The sequence below is a fragment of the Somniosus microcephalus genome, chromosome 6 (assembly GCF_052327205.1).
Source record: "Somniosus microcephalus isolate GS21.2 chromosome 6, FLI_Smic_1.0, whole genome shotgun sequence".
Classification (NCBI taxonomy): domain Eukaryota; kingdom Metazoa; phylum Chordata; class Chondrichthyes; order Squaliformes; family Somniosidae; genus Somniosus; species Somniosus microcephalus.
Genome location: NC_140992.1, coordinates 108383828 through 108402326, shown reverse-complemented (window position 1 = coordinate 108402326; position 18499 = coordinate 108383828). Strand labels below are relative to the sequence as shown.

At 45.4% G+C, this 18499-nt stretch overlaps 1 protein-coding gene across 2 annotated transcripts in view; it reads left to right on the top strand.

Annotated features, from left to right (window-relative positions):
- LOC147115976 (rho guanine nucleotide exchange factor 4-like) overlaps window positions 1-18499 on the top strand; it is a 173154-nt gene that overhangs the window by 151775 nt on the left and 2880 nt on the right. The window lies entirely within an intron of this gene.

Sequence of the window (18499 nt, the reverse complement as noted above, 5' to 3'; positions counted from 1 at the left end):
TCAGCCCAAGTCTAAATGTTGTCCAGGTCTTGCTGCATATGGACACGGACTGCATCAGTATCTGACGAGTCTCGAATGGACCTCACATTCAGGATTTTTTGGCCCATCTGGCAGGGAATTCCATCTTTTTCAAAGTAGACCTCGTCCGAGGCTATCATCAAGTGCCCGTGCATCCTCAGGACGTCCCCAAAACTGCCGTCATCACACCTTTCGGGCTCTTTGAGTTCCTTCGTATGCCGTTTGGGCTGAAGAATGCAGCACAAGCCTTCCAACGTCTCATGGATTCTGTGTTGCGCGATCTGCCATTCATCTTCGTCTACCTAGACGACATCCTTATTGCCAGTAACAGCACAAAAGAACACATTACGCACTTGCGTACCCTTTTTTCTCGTCTCAGCCAACATGGCCTTATTATCAACCCGGCCAAGTGCCAGTTTGGGTTGCACAGCATTGATTTCCTGGGACACAGAATCACCTCAGAAGGCACCATCCCGCTGGCCACGAAGGTGGAAGCAGTCACCTCGTTCCCTCTTCCTCAGACCGTCAGGGCCCTCCAGGAATTTCTGGGAATGGTCAATTTTTATCATCGGTTCGTCCCCAAGGCGGCATTGTTGATGCAACCTTTGTACGAGGCCCTCAGAGGTAAATCAGGCAAAGACCCGATCGATTGGACACCCCAGATGGACCAGGCTTTCATCGACACTAAGAACGCTTTGGCTGCTGCGACCATGTTGGCACATCCCCTTCCGGGCGCAACCATTGCCCTTACCACCGACGCATCTGATTATGCCGTCGGGGCAGTACAGGAGCAGTGGGTCGAAGGCACATGGCAACCACTGGCTTTCTTCAGCCGCCAATTGCGGAAGAATGAACGCAAGTATAGTACTTTTGATAGGGAGTTGTTGGCATTGTTTCTGGCCATCCGCCATTTTCGCTTCCTACTGGAAGGACGCCCATTCACGGCTTTTGTAGACCACAAGCTACTTACTTTTGCGATGACCAAGACAGCGGAACCATGGTCGGCACAGCAACAACGTCATCTTACGTACATATCTGAATTTACAACCGACATACAACATGTCTCGGGCAAAGACAACCTGGTGGCAGATTGTCTCTCCCGCGCCCAGCTCCACGCAGTACACCTGGGAGTCGACTATGTTGGTTTGGCAAAAGAACAGAAGGCAGACCCTGAAGTGCAGGCATACCGGACCGCACCTTCCAGCTTACAAGTGGCTGATGTCAGTTTCCAGGCTGCAGGGACCACACTCCTGTGTGACATCTCGATGGGCGTCCCACGTCCAATCATTCCAGTCGAATGGCGCAGGAGAATTTTCATAAGAACATAAGAAATAGGAGCAGGAGTAGGCCAATTGGCCCCTCGAGCCTGCTCCGCCATTCAATAAGACCATGGCTGATCTGATCCTAACCGCCAATCCACTATGACAGGACTATCTCCTGAATCCAACAGAATTAGACACACGAAACAGGATCAGGATCAGGCTACACGGCCCCTGGGCCCGCTCCGCTACCCACAGGGCCATGACCGATCCGAACCTAGACTCATGTCCAAATTCCTGCCCGCTCCCCGTAACCCTTAATTCCCTTTTCTTCTAGGAAATTGTCTATTTCTGTTTTAAATTTATGTAATGATGTAGCTTCGACAGATTTTTGGGGCAGCATATTCCATGGACCTACCACCCTCTGAGTGAAGTAGTTCCTCCTCATCTCAGTTTTGAAAGAGCAGCCCCTTATTCTAAGACTATGCCCCCTAGTTCTAGTTTCACCCATCATCTGGAACATCCTCCCTGCACCCACCCGATCCAACCCCTTCACAATCTTATATGTTTCAATAAGATCGCCTCTCATTCTTCTGAACTCCAATGAGTAGAGTCCCAAGCTACTCAACCTCTCCTCATATGTCCATCCCCTCATCCCCGGGATTAACCGAGTGAACCTTCTTTGTACTGACTCGAGAGCAAGTATGTCTTTTCTTAAGTATGGACACCAAAACTGTATGCAGTATTCCAGGTGCGGTCTCACCAATACCTTGTACAACTGAAGCAATACCTCCCTATTTTTATATTCTATCCCCCTAGCAATGAAAGCCAACATTCCATTGGCCTTCTTAATCACTTGCTGCACCTGCATACTAACCTTTTGAGTTTCGTGCACCAGGACCCCCAGATCCCTTTGTACTTCAGTACTTTCCAGTTTCTTGCCATTAAGATAATAACTTGCTCTACGATTTTTCCTGCCAAAGTGCATAACCTCACACTTTCCAGTATTGTATTCCATCTGCCAAATCTCTGCCTACTTGCTTAGCCTGTCTATGTCCCCTTGCAGGTTTTTTATGTCCTCCTCACTCGCTACTTTCCCTCCCATCTTAGTATCATCTGCAAACTTTGATATGTTACACTCGGTCCCCTCCTTCAAATCGTTAATATAGATTGCAAAGAGTTGGGGACCCAGCACTGACCCCTGCGGAACACCACTGGTTACTGATTGCCAGCCTGAGAATGAACCATTTATCCCAACTTTCTGCCTTCTGTTAGATAGCCAATCCTCTATCCATGCCAGAATATTACCCCCAATCCCGTGATTTTTTACCTTACGCAATAAACTTTTGTGTGGCACCCTGCCAAATGCCTTTTGGAAGTCTAAATACACTACGTCCACTGGTTCCCCTTTATCCACCCTATATGTTACTTCCTCAAAGAACTCCAGCAAATTTGTCAAACATGACTTCCCCTTCATAAAACCATGCTGACTTTGTCTTATTAAATTATGATTATCCAAATGTCCTGTTACTGTCTCCTTAATAATGGACTCCAAAATGTTACCTACCACAGATGTTAGGCTAACCGGTCTATAGTTTCCAGCCTTCTGTCTACTGCCCTTTTTAAATAAGAGTGTTACATTAGCAGTTTTCCAGTCTGCCGGGACCTTTGCTGAGTCCAGACCTTTGCTGAGTCCAGGGAGTTTTGGAAGATTATTACCAATGCATCCACAATCCCTACCGCCACTTCCCTCAAGACCCTAGGATGTAAGCCATCAGGTCCAGGCGATTTATCCGCCTTGAGTCCCATTATTTTACCGAGTACCACTTCCTTAGTGATTTTGATCGTGTTTATCTCCTCCCCCCCTACAGCCCCCTGCTTGTCCAGTGTTGGGATATTCTTGGTGTCCTCTACTGTAAAGACACTATCCACGGGTTGTCGCACCCTGGCATGAGAGCGTCTCAACAACTCATGGCAAAGAAATTCGTCTGGAAGGGAATGCATCTCGACGTCTGTAACTGGACCAATACCTGCGTGAGTTGCCAGAAGTCCAAGATACAATGCCATGTTAAGGCCCCAGTCGCCACTTTTCCGGTTCCGGAGCGTCAATTCGACCATGTGCACGTGGACCTGGTTGGTCCTCTCCCTTCCTCTCACGGGTACACTCACCTCCTCACCGTGGTAGACCGCACCACCAGGTGGCCAGAGGCAATTCCTTTGGTTGCCACCACAGCGGCAGACATCTCCAGAGCCTTCATCTCGTCATGGGTAGCTCGGTTCGGGGTACCGGCTGACATCTCCTCCGACCGGGGGCCTCAATTTACCTCTGAGCTTTGGAACGCCGTAGCTCAAGGTTTGGGCACCAAGCTTCATCGTACCACCGCCTACCATCCACAGGCGAACGGTCTGTGTGAAAGATTCCACAGGTCCCTTAAAGCCGCACTACGTGCTAGTCTCCGTGGGCCTAGTTGAGTGGACAGGCTCCCTTGGGTGCTGCTAGGTCTTCGCACGGCGCCTAAGGACGACCTGCATTCTTCTTCAGCAGAGCTAGTTTACAGCCAACCACTCAGAGTGCCTGGCGATTTTCTTCCTCCTCACATGGAACCCTGGTCCCCAGCTCAGCAGCTCGTCAGCCACCAGGAAGCGGCTAGGAATTTCATCCCAGTGCCTACGTCGCATCATGACCTGCAGTGCTTCCATGTCCCTGTGGATCTTAAGAGTGCAGAATACGTGTTCATTTGGCAGGATGCTCGCAAAAACCCGCTCAAACCGCCTTACACAGGTCCGTTCCACGTCATCTCATCAGGTGACAAGTCCTTCACAGTCGACGTCGGTGGTAACCCTGACCACATCTCCATCGACCGGTTGAAACCGGCGCATCTGGATCTGAGCGAACCAGTCGTCACCGCTCAGCCGCCTCGTTGTGGTCGTCCACCGTCGAATGCCGGTCCAGTACAGCCACAGTCATCCGCCGAGTCGCCAGTGCCCGCCTCACCGGGTCGACCACAGCCAGCCTCTTCTTCTCCTCCGCCTGCGGCGTCATCCCAACCACAGCCAACGGCCAGTTCGTCTTCTAGCACTCCGTTCCAGCTGCCGGGGTATCGCAGTCAGTCGGACAGACTCGTCAGACCCCCTTCTCGCCTTACCTTCTCTGTTAAAAGCAATTCTGGGGGGGCGCATGTGGCGGAACCACCAGAGGATTACGGACAATTGTATATAATTCCTTTTACAGCAATGTAGTACAGCTGGGGGCTGCACCTTTAATGTATCTGTTAACTGTACTAGGGCTTCTTTCCTGTACTCTGCGTGATGTCATCATGCCGTCCGTCACGTGATCTCTCAACGGCGGGAAGAACGTGATGACGTCATGACGTCAGAGCTCGGAACCTTCTAGCAGTAGAGCTTGAAACCTGCTAGCAGTTGAGCTCGGAACCTGCTAGCAGTTGAGCTCGGAACCTTCTAGCAGTTTCCAGAGAGGCTTTCAAGCAGACCAGACCTATTTGCATTGTATCCTACAGTTTCCTGTACAGCTTCGTTTGTTCATTAAATTTTATTGTTTTTGATTTTCTGAGTCGATCTCAATTCTTCAGCTAGGAACCCCAGTTCCTACACTTCAGTATTTTGCCGATGAAGTGCGTTCCTTGGTCGGAATCTATTTGTAAGGGTACCCCCCTTTGATCAAATCCTATGCAGGCTGGGCCATTTCTGCATATTCTGGGATAAAGTGGTCCCTTCCTGCTGCCATCTCTAGCTGCTTGTAAGTACAGTACTGTGAGAAATCAAAGCACGCAGCCAGTGTGCATGCTGCTCCTCTTGGTCCTAGTGCCCCTCCCATCTGTCTTTGGGCATTTGTCTCTTCCCTTGTGTTATTATGTATCCTAGGTAGATTTCTTCATCCTTCCCTACCTGTACCTTTCGAGGGTTTAACTTTAGTCCTGCATTCTGTAGGACTCCCAGGACCATAGTCAATCAAATATTCTAGAGGGACCTGCCACTATCGGATGTTCTCGCGGAGCGGAGTTATCTTATTCAATTCGGACTACACCAATCCACACCCCGTGACCACAATGAAAGTCCGGCTTCAATAGGTTAACCCACCTCACAACTCCAATTCAATCCAGACCAATCCCCCTTTCAACCAATCAGTATCACTTGGAAAAGAAAGAAGGAAGCCATTTCAACAAAGAAACAATCACTCATGCCCTGCAAACATTCACATTCAAATTCATTTTCTTCCAGGCACACTGGCAACTGCAACATCAAGGCCGAAGCCCATCCTCTGCATCAACAATGAACAGACAAAACAAAACAAAATAGCACATTCTTGCAGAAAACCGTAAATTACGTCATATTTCTTATTGTCCTTTCTTCGGATGTCTTTCCAAAATACTATAAAAACATTGAATATAACTGGAGAAAAATTAGTTTTTCAACATTTAAACAAATCAAATCAAACTGCTTTGCAAAATTTCACCATATCAACCGCAACTCCACGGTTAAATCTTAGACTGGAACTTAATCTTTTGTTAAACAAATTGTTTTTGTTCTTCTGGTTTTTTTTACACACCAGCTTAACTTAAATTAGTTCAAAGTTTTTTTTTCAATTCTGGGGGCACAATCTTATTCGCACATTCTTAAAACTTCCAAAATCCAAGACAAGACAAAAGGGTTAAATACTTTTTTTTTAACACAGAGAAGTGGGTGGAGCTAAAACACACAACAGACATTTTTCTTTTTTTTTAAGGACAGACTTTCAGACAAGGGAATATTGTAACTTCTTAAACCTCCATTGTCAGGAAAACTTTCACACTTTAACACACAAATTAGAATTATTCTACTCTTATCCGTTCTCAGTTCAAAATGCTGTACATCTGGTTCATTTCTTGGTCTGTAGCTCTGTTTCCAGATATACTTGAAGATGCAAACCACGGTGTATAATATTAACATCACGCACAGCCCTGTCATTGATATATGTAGAAACTCCCCTTCCCATTCTTTATACCTTCTAGCATACTCCTCACTCTCCTCAAAAGGCACCATCTCTGGCTTACTCATTGTCTTTGTTATATATTTTTAACTGAGTCCAGTGCTTCCACCTTCCTTTACCCGTTCCGGACTCATCACCGGTCTCAGTGAGGGTTTCCTTGTCTTGCTTATTTTTAGGCATCGTGTTTTATTGTTTCCTTATCTTATACTTCATTTTTGTACACATTCACTCGTCACGGGATCACGACCTTGGTTCTTATGTTACTCTACCATTTACCCACACACACTTATTTTGCGCACACTCCCTCGTCACGGGATCACGATCCTGTGGTGTTTATAGTTCCCTACACCTACTTGATCCTGGCCGTCACGTGGGACTACGTCCTCTTAATTCAGGCTCAGGCAAGGTGTTTGAGATAATACACCACCCTTGTCCGTGTCGATCACCCCGTGACTCTCAAGGATCCAATTTTATGCTTTATCGGAACGACGACACAAAACTTATACTCCAGACAGACAAACACTTATGCTCTAAGCAGACAAACACTTATGCTCTAGACAGATGAACACTTATGCTTTAAGCAGACAAACACTTATGCTCTAACTACCCTTTAATCCCTCCGGATCGTCACCCGGTATTTAGTGTCGCGAGGACTCCCTATCCCCAGAGAGACACCCTTAAAGCTCTCTCCCTCGGCTCGCTCCTGGCCGTCGGTGACACTTAACCCTTCGCGGGGATGTCCATCGCCAGAGAGACACCCTTCAAGCTCTCTCCCTCGGCTCACTCCTGGCCATTGGTGACACTTAACCCTTCGTGGGGATGTCCATCCCCAGAGAGACACCCTTCAAGCTCTCTCCCTTGGCTCGCTCCTGGCCGTTGGCGATTTTTTTAACTAGCGCTTCCCCCCCCTAGTGCTTTTCCCACCCAGCGCTTTCCCAACTAGCGCTTTTCCACTTAGCACTTTTCCCGGCGCTTTCCCCACCTAGCGCTTTTCCCGGCGCTTTTCCCACCCGAGAGTTTCTAAGCTCCTCGGTTCTGTTTGTACCCTAAAACGCGTCCTATTGGTCCACACCTGAAGCCTGTTGCTCCTTCACTCGCTGTTCTTTTTACCACTGCTACCTCGATTCGCCGCGTGGACTTCCACGTTAAGGGTGAATATTGCTACTCACCCCTCTGTGTATGTCGTTGTGGAAGATCGATCAGCAGTCCGGTAGTATCCCACTTCTGACACCAAGCTGTAAGCGAGGAAAATCTGGATGGTAAAACAGAACTAACAGATTCAGGTGTTACCCAGATCAATAGTTTATTACGAGTGCACACGGGAGAACCACCTCAGCCACCCCCAGCTGGAGGCACCGTTCTCAGAGGAAAAGTGACAATACAGTTTAGTTTATACAGTTTATTAGACAACACCCACTTATTACTAATGGGGTGTATACATGGGTATATATGGTTAATCAATCAATTACTAAGCCTGTCCTTCGAACTCGAGTACCCCCTGAATACGTCAGTAAAAAGCTTGTCGACTGTAGGAGGCTTCATATTCATGAGCTATCTCTTACTTTTGTTATTGGTATGGAAAAGTATTTTCCAGCAGAGACATGGCTAGCTGGATACGAAGCCACATTGAATTATGCAGCTGGCTGACTACTTCTTCAAGGCCTTATTTGCTGCTGCTTCTTAATCGTGCCTTTGTACTCTTATCTCTTCCAAGAACAGGCTCTTTCTAAACAGTTACCAGGTTGTGATTACAAGCAACATTTCAGAATGCCTTTGGTCAGCTAATTTCTATTTATGTCGGTCTAATAGGGTTAATATAGCCAAGTATCCCATGGTGCTTTGCATTTGTTTTCCAGCTAACAAGACTAAATGATACCTTTCAGACAGTTTTATACCGGTTGAATATTGAGGACCCCTTAATATCCCTTAAACCAAATTTTATCCTAACACCTGGAGTACTGTGTAAAATTTTGGTCTACTTGCCTTAGAGGACGTGCAACATAGGTTTACTAGACTGATTTCTGGGATATCCTTTGAGGAGAGATTGAGTAGACTAGGCCTATATTCTCTAGTGTTTGGAAGAATGAGAGGTGATCTCATTGAAACATATAAAAGTTTTAAGGTGCTTGGAGGATGTTTCCCCTGGCAGTGGAGTCTAGAACTAGGGGTCACAGTCTCAGAATAAGGGGTCGGCAATTTAGGATTGAGATAAGGCGAAATACCTTCACTCAAAGGGTTGTGAATCTTTGGAATTCTCTACCCCAGAGGGCTGTGGATGCTCAGTCGTTGAATATATTCAAGACAGAGATGGATAGATTTTTGGATACCATGGGAATCGGTGATATGGGGATAGTGTGGGAAGGTGGAGTTGAGGTAGAAGATCAACCATGATCTTATTGAATGGCGGAGCAGGCTCAAAGGGCTGAATGGCCTATTCCTACTCCTATTTCTTATGTTCTTATGTTCTGATTTTGAAAAAACTTTCCTGGATCTTGTAGTGTATGTGCCTTTAAGAGCCCCATGTGTACTGTAATGCCGGTAATGGCCACTCGGGCTATATAAGCCTGTATATTGTGTTGTATCCGTTAGTTCCCCTCCAGACTTTGTTTAGTAAACACCTATCAAACCAACTCCTGTCTTCAGTGTCTCTATCAACACACAGACACAACAGTGGTGACGAAGTGGAAACGGACTTACCTGCAATTCGGCAGCACCTCAAGGACATCGATTCCTCTGGTGTCCAGAAGAATCAAGAAAGTGAAAGAAGCTGTGGTTTCACCAGCTGACCAAGCTGATGGCAGGTACTGCGCTAATCCTTCCTGGGCGTCAGGCTGGGGCTCCAGCGGCTGGCTCTACAGCTGGGCCAAGCAGCGAAAGCGGAGGCAAGCAGTAACAGACGGGGAGGGAGCACTCGGGAGACGGCCGGCGCTGCAAGCAGGTCGGCGTTCAGACCTAGAGAGAAAAAGTCCGGCAGGAACGAGTCTCCAACTGTAAATAAATAAATAAATAAAAAAAGAACGGAAACCGCGGGAAACAGCGTTGTCATCGGCAGCAGCGGTGGGAAAGCGCGGGAAGCGCCATATCTTTTCTAAGATGCCTAAGTCTGGCAATATTCATTCTTTTGATAACGAGATAGAGGATTGGACCACATATGTGGAAAGAGTGGAGGTATATTGCACTGCAAATGGAATAGAAGATGAAAAAAAAGCTTCAGTACTGCTAAATCTAATGGGCGCAAATACATACGGGCTGTTACGAAATTTAATCACTCCAGCCAAACCAAAGGACAAGAATTTTAAAGAAATTGTTGATACCCTACAAGAGCACTTAAACCCAACACCGCTGCTGATAGTGGAACGATTCAAATTCTTCAAGAGAAATCAACACAAGAATGAAAGTAACGCTGATTACCTCACCGAATTAAGGAAGCTATCAAAACACTGCCAATTCGGGGCAGGACTAGCAGATTATCTTCGAGACAAATTCGTCTGCGGTCTCTTAAGTGAAGGAACACAGAAAAGGCTGCTTTCTGAAAAGGATTTAACACTGGACAAGGCTTTCAGTATGGCTGTATCAAATGAAGCAGCCGCAAGAGGAGCTGCAGAGATACAACAAAAGACACAGGACTTCGGCACCCATGAAATGACACAGGGTTTCGAGAGATGTTATCGCTGCAACAGATCCACCCATGACCAGAGGGACTGCTGGTTCAAGGACAAAGCATGCAGGCAATGCGGAAAGATTGGACACATTGCACGGGTATGCCGATCTGGACAAAATAAATCCACAAACAGGAAAAAAAAATCAATAAAGAAAAGTACAGAAAGGTACAAATGATGACGGACAGTAGCTCCGAAGACCAGAAGAGCGATAGCGACTCCGAAAACAAGAGACTAAGCTGTCTCAAATTACATAATGTACTTGCCAAAGATGATTACCAGACCATTTGGGTTACCCTCACGATAGCAGGGTCCCCAGTTAAAATGGAGCTAGATACAGGATCAGCTCTGACTGTCATAAATCGACGGGATTACTAACGGCTATTTCCGCATATACCTTTAAAAGACACATCCATTATCTTGAAAACATATACGGGACAGAAAGTATACCCCAAAGGAAAAATAAGGGTGCCTGTTGTATACAACGGCAAGGAAATACAAAAGTTGTATTTATACATTCTACAAGATGGTGGCCCACCGCTGTTGGGACGTGAATGGATCAGGAAAATACGTTTAGACTGGCACTCCATTCAGGCACTGACGGTGACCAGTAAGAAAAAAAACGATGATGACGTCATACCTGAACGATTAAAAGAAATCTTGGCCAACGCCAAAGAAGTGTTTCAAGAGAAACTAGGAACCTTGAAAGGCATCACCGCCTCAATAAAAGTGGAAGATGCAGCAATTCCCAAGTTTTTTAAAGCAAGACCGGTGCCATACGCAATTCGTCCAGCAGTCGAGGCAGAGCTGGAGAATTTGGAAAATGCAGGCGTATTATCCAAAATAGATTGGAGCGAGTGGGCAACACCCATTGTTCCAGTCATGAAGAAAGCATTGAATAATGATAAATCTGAAGAACAGAGAAAAATTCGCATCTGTGGAGACTTCAAGGTGACGGTAAACCCGGTCCTTCACATGGTACAGTATCCTCTTCCGAGGATAGAAGATATTTTCGCCTCACTATCCGGAGGGAAGCGTTTCACCAAAATTGACTTGGCACAGGCATATCTACAGATGGAGGTTGAAGAGGCCTCTAAAAAATATCTCACGATAAATACACACAAAGGTCTGTACCAGTACAATCGACTGGTTTTCGGAGTAGCATCCACTCCAGCTATCTGGCAAAGAGCTATGGAGCAAGTCCTCCAAGGGATTCCGGGGACTCAACGCTACCTAGACGACATCCTTGTAACAGGAGAAAACGACAACGAGCACCTTGCCAATTTGGAGCAGTTGCTCACTAGGCTGAGAGAACGGGGCCTACGAGCAAATCGCCCCAAATGCGAATTTTTCCAAAATCAAATATCATATTGTGGCCACATAATTAATAAGGAAGGGTTGCATAAGTCACCTGAAAAAATTGAAGCGGTCATAAAAGTCCCAGCACCTGAAAATGTTTCACAATTAAGGTCGTTCCTGGGATTAATAAATTACTATCATAAATTTTTACCAAACTTATCAACTCTTCCACACCCTCTTAATGAACTGCTACAAACAGGAGTAATTTGGAAATGGAGCGAAGACTGTAAACGTGCCTTCCATAAATGCAAAAACGTAATCACGTCCAAAGAAGTTTTGGCTCATTACAACCCATCACTGCCAATCAGACTAGTGTGCGATGTATCCCCTTACGGCATAGGAGCAGTATTATCACATAAATTCCCTGATGGCTCGGAACGGCCGGTAGCTTTTGCGTCACGCTCCTTAAACTCAGCTGAGCGTAACTATGCCCAAATCGACAGGGAAGCACTCAGCCTGGTATGGGGAATGAAGAAATTCAACCATTACCTACACGGACAAAAATTTACCTTGTTGACTGACCATCAACCTCTCATCTCCATATTCAACCCTAAAAAGGGTGTTCCCATTATGACAGCACAAAGGCTACAGAGGTGGTCCCTTTTTCTAGGGGCACACCAATACAACATAGAATACAAAGGATCAAAACAGCATGGAAATCTGACGGTTTATCGTGCCTACCATTGCCAACGGTAGAAGAGGCACCTACAGTAGACCCAGTGGAGATGTTCCACTCAACCATAGTGGAATGTCTACCAGTAACAAATTCTGCCATTGAAAAGGAAACGAAAAATGACCCGACTCTCTAACGAGTCTACGACTTAACGGTGAAGGGATGGCCAGCACATGGCGAACCACTGTTGCCAGCATTCTCGCAAAGAAGAGAACAGCTGTCAGTATGCCGAGGAACCTTGATGTGTGGATCCAGAGTGGTGATTCCACCCAAACTCCAGGATAAAGTGCTAAAGGAGCTTCACGAGGGGCATCTGGGTGGAGTGAAAATGAAGAATCTAGCCAGAGCGTTTGTATGGTGGCCAGGTATCGATGGAGACATAGAAGAAATGACCAAGAGCTGCCTAGGATGCCAGAAGGTCCAAAACGCTCCACCCCAAGCCCCTCTACATCCATGGGAGTGGCCCTCATCTCCCTGGCAAAGGGTACACATCGACTTTGCTGGTCCATTTATGGACTCAATGTTCTTAATCGCGGTTGATGCACACTCCAAGTGGCCGGAGGTAATAAAGATGTCCTCCACCACCATGGAAAAAACCATCACAGTATTAAGGACCATATTTGCCAGGAATGGGCTGCCGGAACAGATCTGTTCTGATAATGGACCGCAATTTGTGTCCGAAGAATTCAGGAAGTTCTTAAAAAACAATGGGGTTAAGCACTACACGTCCGCCCCATACCATCCCGCCACCAATGGATTGGCTGAAAGGTTTGTCCAGGCCTTCAAGAAGGCCATAAAGGCCATGGGTAATGAAGACATAAAACTTCAGCACAAGGTGGATAACTTCTTGTTCGCATACAGGAATGCAACACATATGGTTACAAACCAAACTCCCGCCATGATGTTCTTCAATAGAAGCCTAAGATGCCGGCTGGATTTGATCAAGCCCAACATCAGAAGGGACGTGGAGAACCGGCAATTTCAAGGCATGAATGAAAGGCCAACTAGAACCTTCCAGATAGGTCAACAAGTTTTGGCCCGGGACTACCGTACCGAGAAATGGCAGCCTGGAACTATCTGCACACGACTAGGACCGCCGATGTATACCGTGGACATCGGAGAAAGCATAATAAGGCGCCATGCTGACCAAATCATAGAGTCATCCGAAAAGGGACAACCTACACCACAACTCTATACGCCTAACGATGAAGTAGAGATACCCATATCTACCTCCGATCCAGTGATACTGGAACCCGATGAACCTGACCCTGGCATTCAAGCCGAATCAGCCTTGCCAAAAGAACCTACTACACCACCAGAAACTACTACACCACCGAGGCGTTATCCGGACCAAGTCAGGAAGCCTCCAGAGAGACTGACTTATAATTAATTAACTGCAGCAATGTGTATATTATTTTTCTTATAACATGTAATTAATAATTACTTAAAATGTTATGTACTGGTTAGCTAAAAGGGGAGGAATTGTAGTGTATGTGCCTTTAAGAGCCCCATGTGTACTGTAATGCCGGTAATGGCCACTCGGGCTATATAAGCCTGTATATTGTGTGGTATCCGTCAGTTCCCCTCCAGACTTTGTTTAGTAAACACCTATCAAACCAACTCCTGTCTTCAGTGTCTCTATCAACCCACAGACACAACAGATCTAATTCCCTCATACCATTGAAAATCTTGAGATTCTCAATCCAGTCCTCTTCCCCTCATCCTGCTTTTCTCGCGAGATTGAAGTGGACAATCTTCCCTCATAACTCAACCCTCTAACTTCAGGAATCAGCCTTCTCGCCTGTCTCTGTACTCTCTACAGCAGCTCTACGTCCATTCTCTAATATGGAGACCATAACTGAATATGGTACTCTAGATGTGATCTCATCAAGGCCAGATAAAATTTCAAAATCACTCCTTTTGACTTACAAATTTCACCATTAGCTATACATTCTAACATTCTATTTGCTTTATGACTGCCTATGAATACTGAATTGGTATTTAATGACCTAGCCAACAAAGCCAATCTTATATAATGTGTACTTCATACTCACACCTCTTCTACCTAATCTCGCTTTACACTTACCTGTTGATTTCCATTCTCCACCTCTCTGCCTATTGACCTAGCCTATCAAGTCCCTCTGAATTATTGCACCTCAGCTAGCATGATTGACCACTTCACCATTTTGTGTCATCTGCAAACTTAACTACCTTGGGCAATATTCCATCCTCTAAGTCCCGCGTAAAAAATTATAAACAACAGTGGCACAAAAACCAACCCCTATGGGACTTGGCTGGTGACTCTGACACCTCCCAATGCACCACCGCCCTTTGCTGTCTGCCTTTCAGACGCAGCCTCATACTATACTCTCCATCCCATGGTGAGTACAGAGATATACAAGTGCTTTGGAAATCCATACCTAAAGAGAAATACATATAAGGAGGAACAGAAATTACTGAGATGAACAACATAATCAAAACTGAAACAGAAAGCAGCAGCAAATCAGGAAAAATAAGTAAAACTTAATCACCTTGGACAATATGTTACTGTCTACAAACAAATGAATGCAGAAAATGAAATAAGAAATGGTGGCAGATTTCATTTTCCTGCCAAAGACAGGCCTCAATCAATTCACCATACAAGCCTTTCTCCATTGCTTAGCAATGTCATATTAGAGTACTCAACAGCATTGTTATACAAACAAAAGCAATTTATTACTAAATCACAAAAAAACAATACCACCACCAGGTTTAGGTTCATGGATTGTTTTAGTTGTCTGCCTATGATGCCATGTAGTCGAAGTAGCCTGTTTCACCATGGGGAAAAGTCACAGTTAAAGCTGCCTCCCAGTTCCATATGAGTGGGGTAAATACAATGAAAGCTGTTATGAGGGATATGGGAAAGTTTGTCTTCGGAGGATTGGCATTAAGAATTATAATCAAACTTCTCATCTTCCATTGGAATGGCTGGTGACCTTGGGAATGAAGAGGAGGCACTTGTAGATTAACAGTGCCAACATTCTATTCTGACCAAGAAGAGGCGACCAAGGCTTGACCCACTCAGCTCCTCACAGGCTTGTCATGTTCTGTGTTGGTACTTCTGTAGGAATGTAACAATCACTTACCCTTAATTATAAGAACCTAAGATCAGTCAAGGACAAGAAAATTGTCATTGGGTCCATTGGTGCTCAATTCTCAATTACCTTAATGCTCCCAGTATAGCATTCAATTGTATATCTTTGTCTTTATTACTTGACTTTATTACTTTACTTCATTACTTTACCTGGCAGATTATTCCAAACATTTAAATTTATGTTCTCTAGTGATAATAATTTGACTTACTTTTAAGTGACACTATAGGTTACCCTTATCTAAACCATTTAATGTTTTATGCATCTTGACAAAGTCCATCTCAATCTTCTCTTTAGACTTTACTACCTGAGTTTCTATAATCTTTCCTCATAGCTCAGCCCATTTACACTTGGGATCATTTCTGTTGTTCTTCTCTACACAATTTCCAATGTATGCAATCCTTTATATAGTGTGGTGACCAAAACTGAACATGGTAATCCAGGTGTAGTCAGACCAGTGGATAAAAAGCTTTAACATTACCTTGGACTTCTTTGTCTCTAAGATTGAGACCATCCGTTCAGCGGCCTCTGCTACTTCTCTTCCTTCCCCTAGCCCACCAGGCCAAACTTCCTCTAAGGCTCCCCCCTGCCCTAGCCCTGAACTCATATCTTTCTCCAGTTTCTCTCCAATATCCCCTCATGACCTCTCCGTGCTCATCTTGTCCATGAGACCCACTTCCTGCTCCCTCAACCCTATTCCCAACAAACTGCTGACCACCCAACTTCCTTTTCTGGCTCCAATGTTAGCTGACATTGTTAAGGTTCTCTCTCCTCAGGTACTGTCACCCTCTCCCTTAAAACTGCCATCATCATCCCTCTCCTCAAAAAAACAACCCTTGACCCCTCCGTCCTTGCAAACTACCGTCCCATCCCCAACCTCCCTTTCCTCTCCAAAGTCCTTGAGCGTGTTGTCGCCTCCCAAATCCATGCCTATCTTTCCCGCAACTCCATGTTTGAATCCTCCGATCTGGATTCCGCCCCGTGCCACAGTACCGAAACGGCTCTCATCAAAGTCACAAATGACACCCTTTGTGATTGTGATAAAGGTAACTCTCCCTCCTTGTCCTTCTTGACTTGTCTGCAGCCTTTGAAACGGTTGACCACTCCATCCTTCTCCAACGCCTCTCCACCATCGTCCAGCTGGGTGGGATTGCACTCGCCTGGTTCCATTCTTATCTATCTAATCGTAGCCAGAGAATCACCTGCAATGACTTCTCTTCCCACTCCCGCATCGTTACCTCTGGTGTCCCCCAAGGATCTTCCCTCGGCCCACTCCTATTTCTCATCTACATGCTGCCCCTTGGCAACATCATCCGAAAACACAGCGTCAGTTTCCACATGTACACTGATGACACCCAGCTCAACCTCACAACCACTTCTCTCGACCCCTCCATGGCCTCGAAATTGTCAGGCTGCTTGTCCGACATCCAGTTCTGGATGAGTAGAAATTTTCTCCAATTAAATATTGGGAAGACCGAAGCCATTGTTTTCGGTCCCCGCCACAAACTCCGTTCCCTAGCCACTGACTCCATCCCTCTCCCTAACACCTGTCTGAGGCTGAACCACACTGTTCACAACCTTGGTATCATATTTGACCCTGAAATGAGCTTCCCACCACATATCCACGGCATAACTAAGACCGCCTATTTCCACCTCCACCCTTGCCTCAGCTCATCCGCTGGTGAAATCCTCATCCATGCCTTTGTTACCTCTAGACTTGACAATTCCAATGCACTTCTGGCTGGCCTCCCACATTCTACCCTATGTAAACTTGATGTCATCCAAAACTTGGCTGCCCGTGTCCTAACTCACACCAAGTCCCGTTCACCCATCACCCCTGTGCTCGCTGACCTATTGGCTTCCGGTTAAGCAATGCCTCGATTTCAAAACCCTTATCCTCATTTTCAAATCTCTCCATGGCCTCGCCCCTCCCTATCTCTGTAATCTCCTTCAGCCCCACAACCCCCCGAGATATCTGCACTCCTCTATTTCTGTCCTCTTGAGCATCCCTGATTATAATTGCTCGACCATTGGTGGCCGTGCCTTCTGTTGCCAAGGCCCTAAGCTTTGGAATTCCCTCCCTTAAACCTCTCCGCCGCTTTACCTCTCTTTCCTACCTCTTTGACCAAGCTTTTGGTCACCTGCCCTAATTTCTTCTTATATGGCTTGGTGTCAAATTTTTTGTCTTATAATACTCCTGTGAAGCACCTTGGGACGTTTTACTACATTAAAGGTGCTATATAAATACAAGTTGTTGTTGTTGTTGTACTCCACTGTCCTGGTTATATATCGCATCATTCTATTAGCTTTTGTAATTGTTTCATCGCATGGTCTGGACCACAGTTTCCCAAACTTTTTTTTTGCTAAATTCCCCTTTGGAGACTCATGTCCCATGTGCACCACAATAGAGTGGGAAAAGTGCCAACTAGAATGACATCGGAGTTGAACACAATAACCCTACTAGATCTGGGAAGCATAATCTTAGAACATTGGAACAATGAATGATTACCATTACTAGAATGTAAAATAGCACAATGTGCAGCTCTCTCGCTAATCGATTGAACAAACAGACTATCACTAAACCCCAGGGGGATAAGACACATTTACCAGATACATAACTATATTTGGAGCTGCCTTGTAAACGGGGTTTCCATTGTATTTATGGTGAAGTTAGTGCTGGTAAAGTGGGAGCAGGTTAGAAAATTTCCCAGCCACTATGCCCAGCATCCTCTTTGCACCCCCAGATAACCTCGCCATGCCCTCCCTGTGGGGCACACCTCCCAGTTTGGGAACCTATGGTCTTGTCATTAACAGTATTGAGCCTTTTATTCCCAGGTACCTTTCCAAGATTAATTCTTTTCCATTTATTGTATAATTATCTTGCAATTTCACACATTTGTTAGTACCTGTAGTAAATTGAATTTGCCATTTTTTTTCCATTAATCATTAAGTGCATCATCTGTTTCGACCGCTTCTCCACTTTAGTGTTGTCTACAAATCTGGCATACTTACAGTCACTTTGATATTGGTTGTTTATGTAGATTAAAAACAACAGAGATCCAAGCATTGACTCCTGTTATACATGACTCAACACCACCCCCAATCTGACATAACATCTAAACACTAGTGTTCTTTGTTTCTCTATATTTTAACCCAATCCCAAGTTCTATTCACGATTACTGTAACTTTTAGTTTAATTGGAAGTCTTTTATGTGAAACTTCCTGCAAGTCCAAATAAACCACATGACCGAAAGCTCCAGCATTGACTTTATTTGTAATACCTAAGAGAACTCAAAGTGCTTGTCAGGCAGAATCTTCCTATTGTAAGTCTATGCTGTTTCTTGTAAAGTTATTATTATCACTATACAGGTATTCCTCCAGCCCAGGCTTTGAATGATTACCATTATTTAACC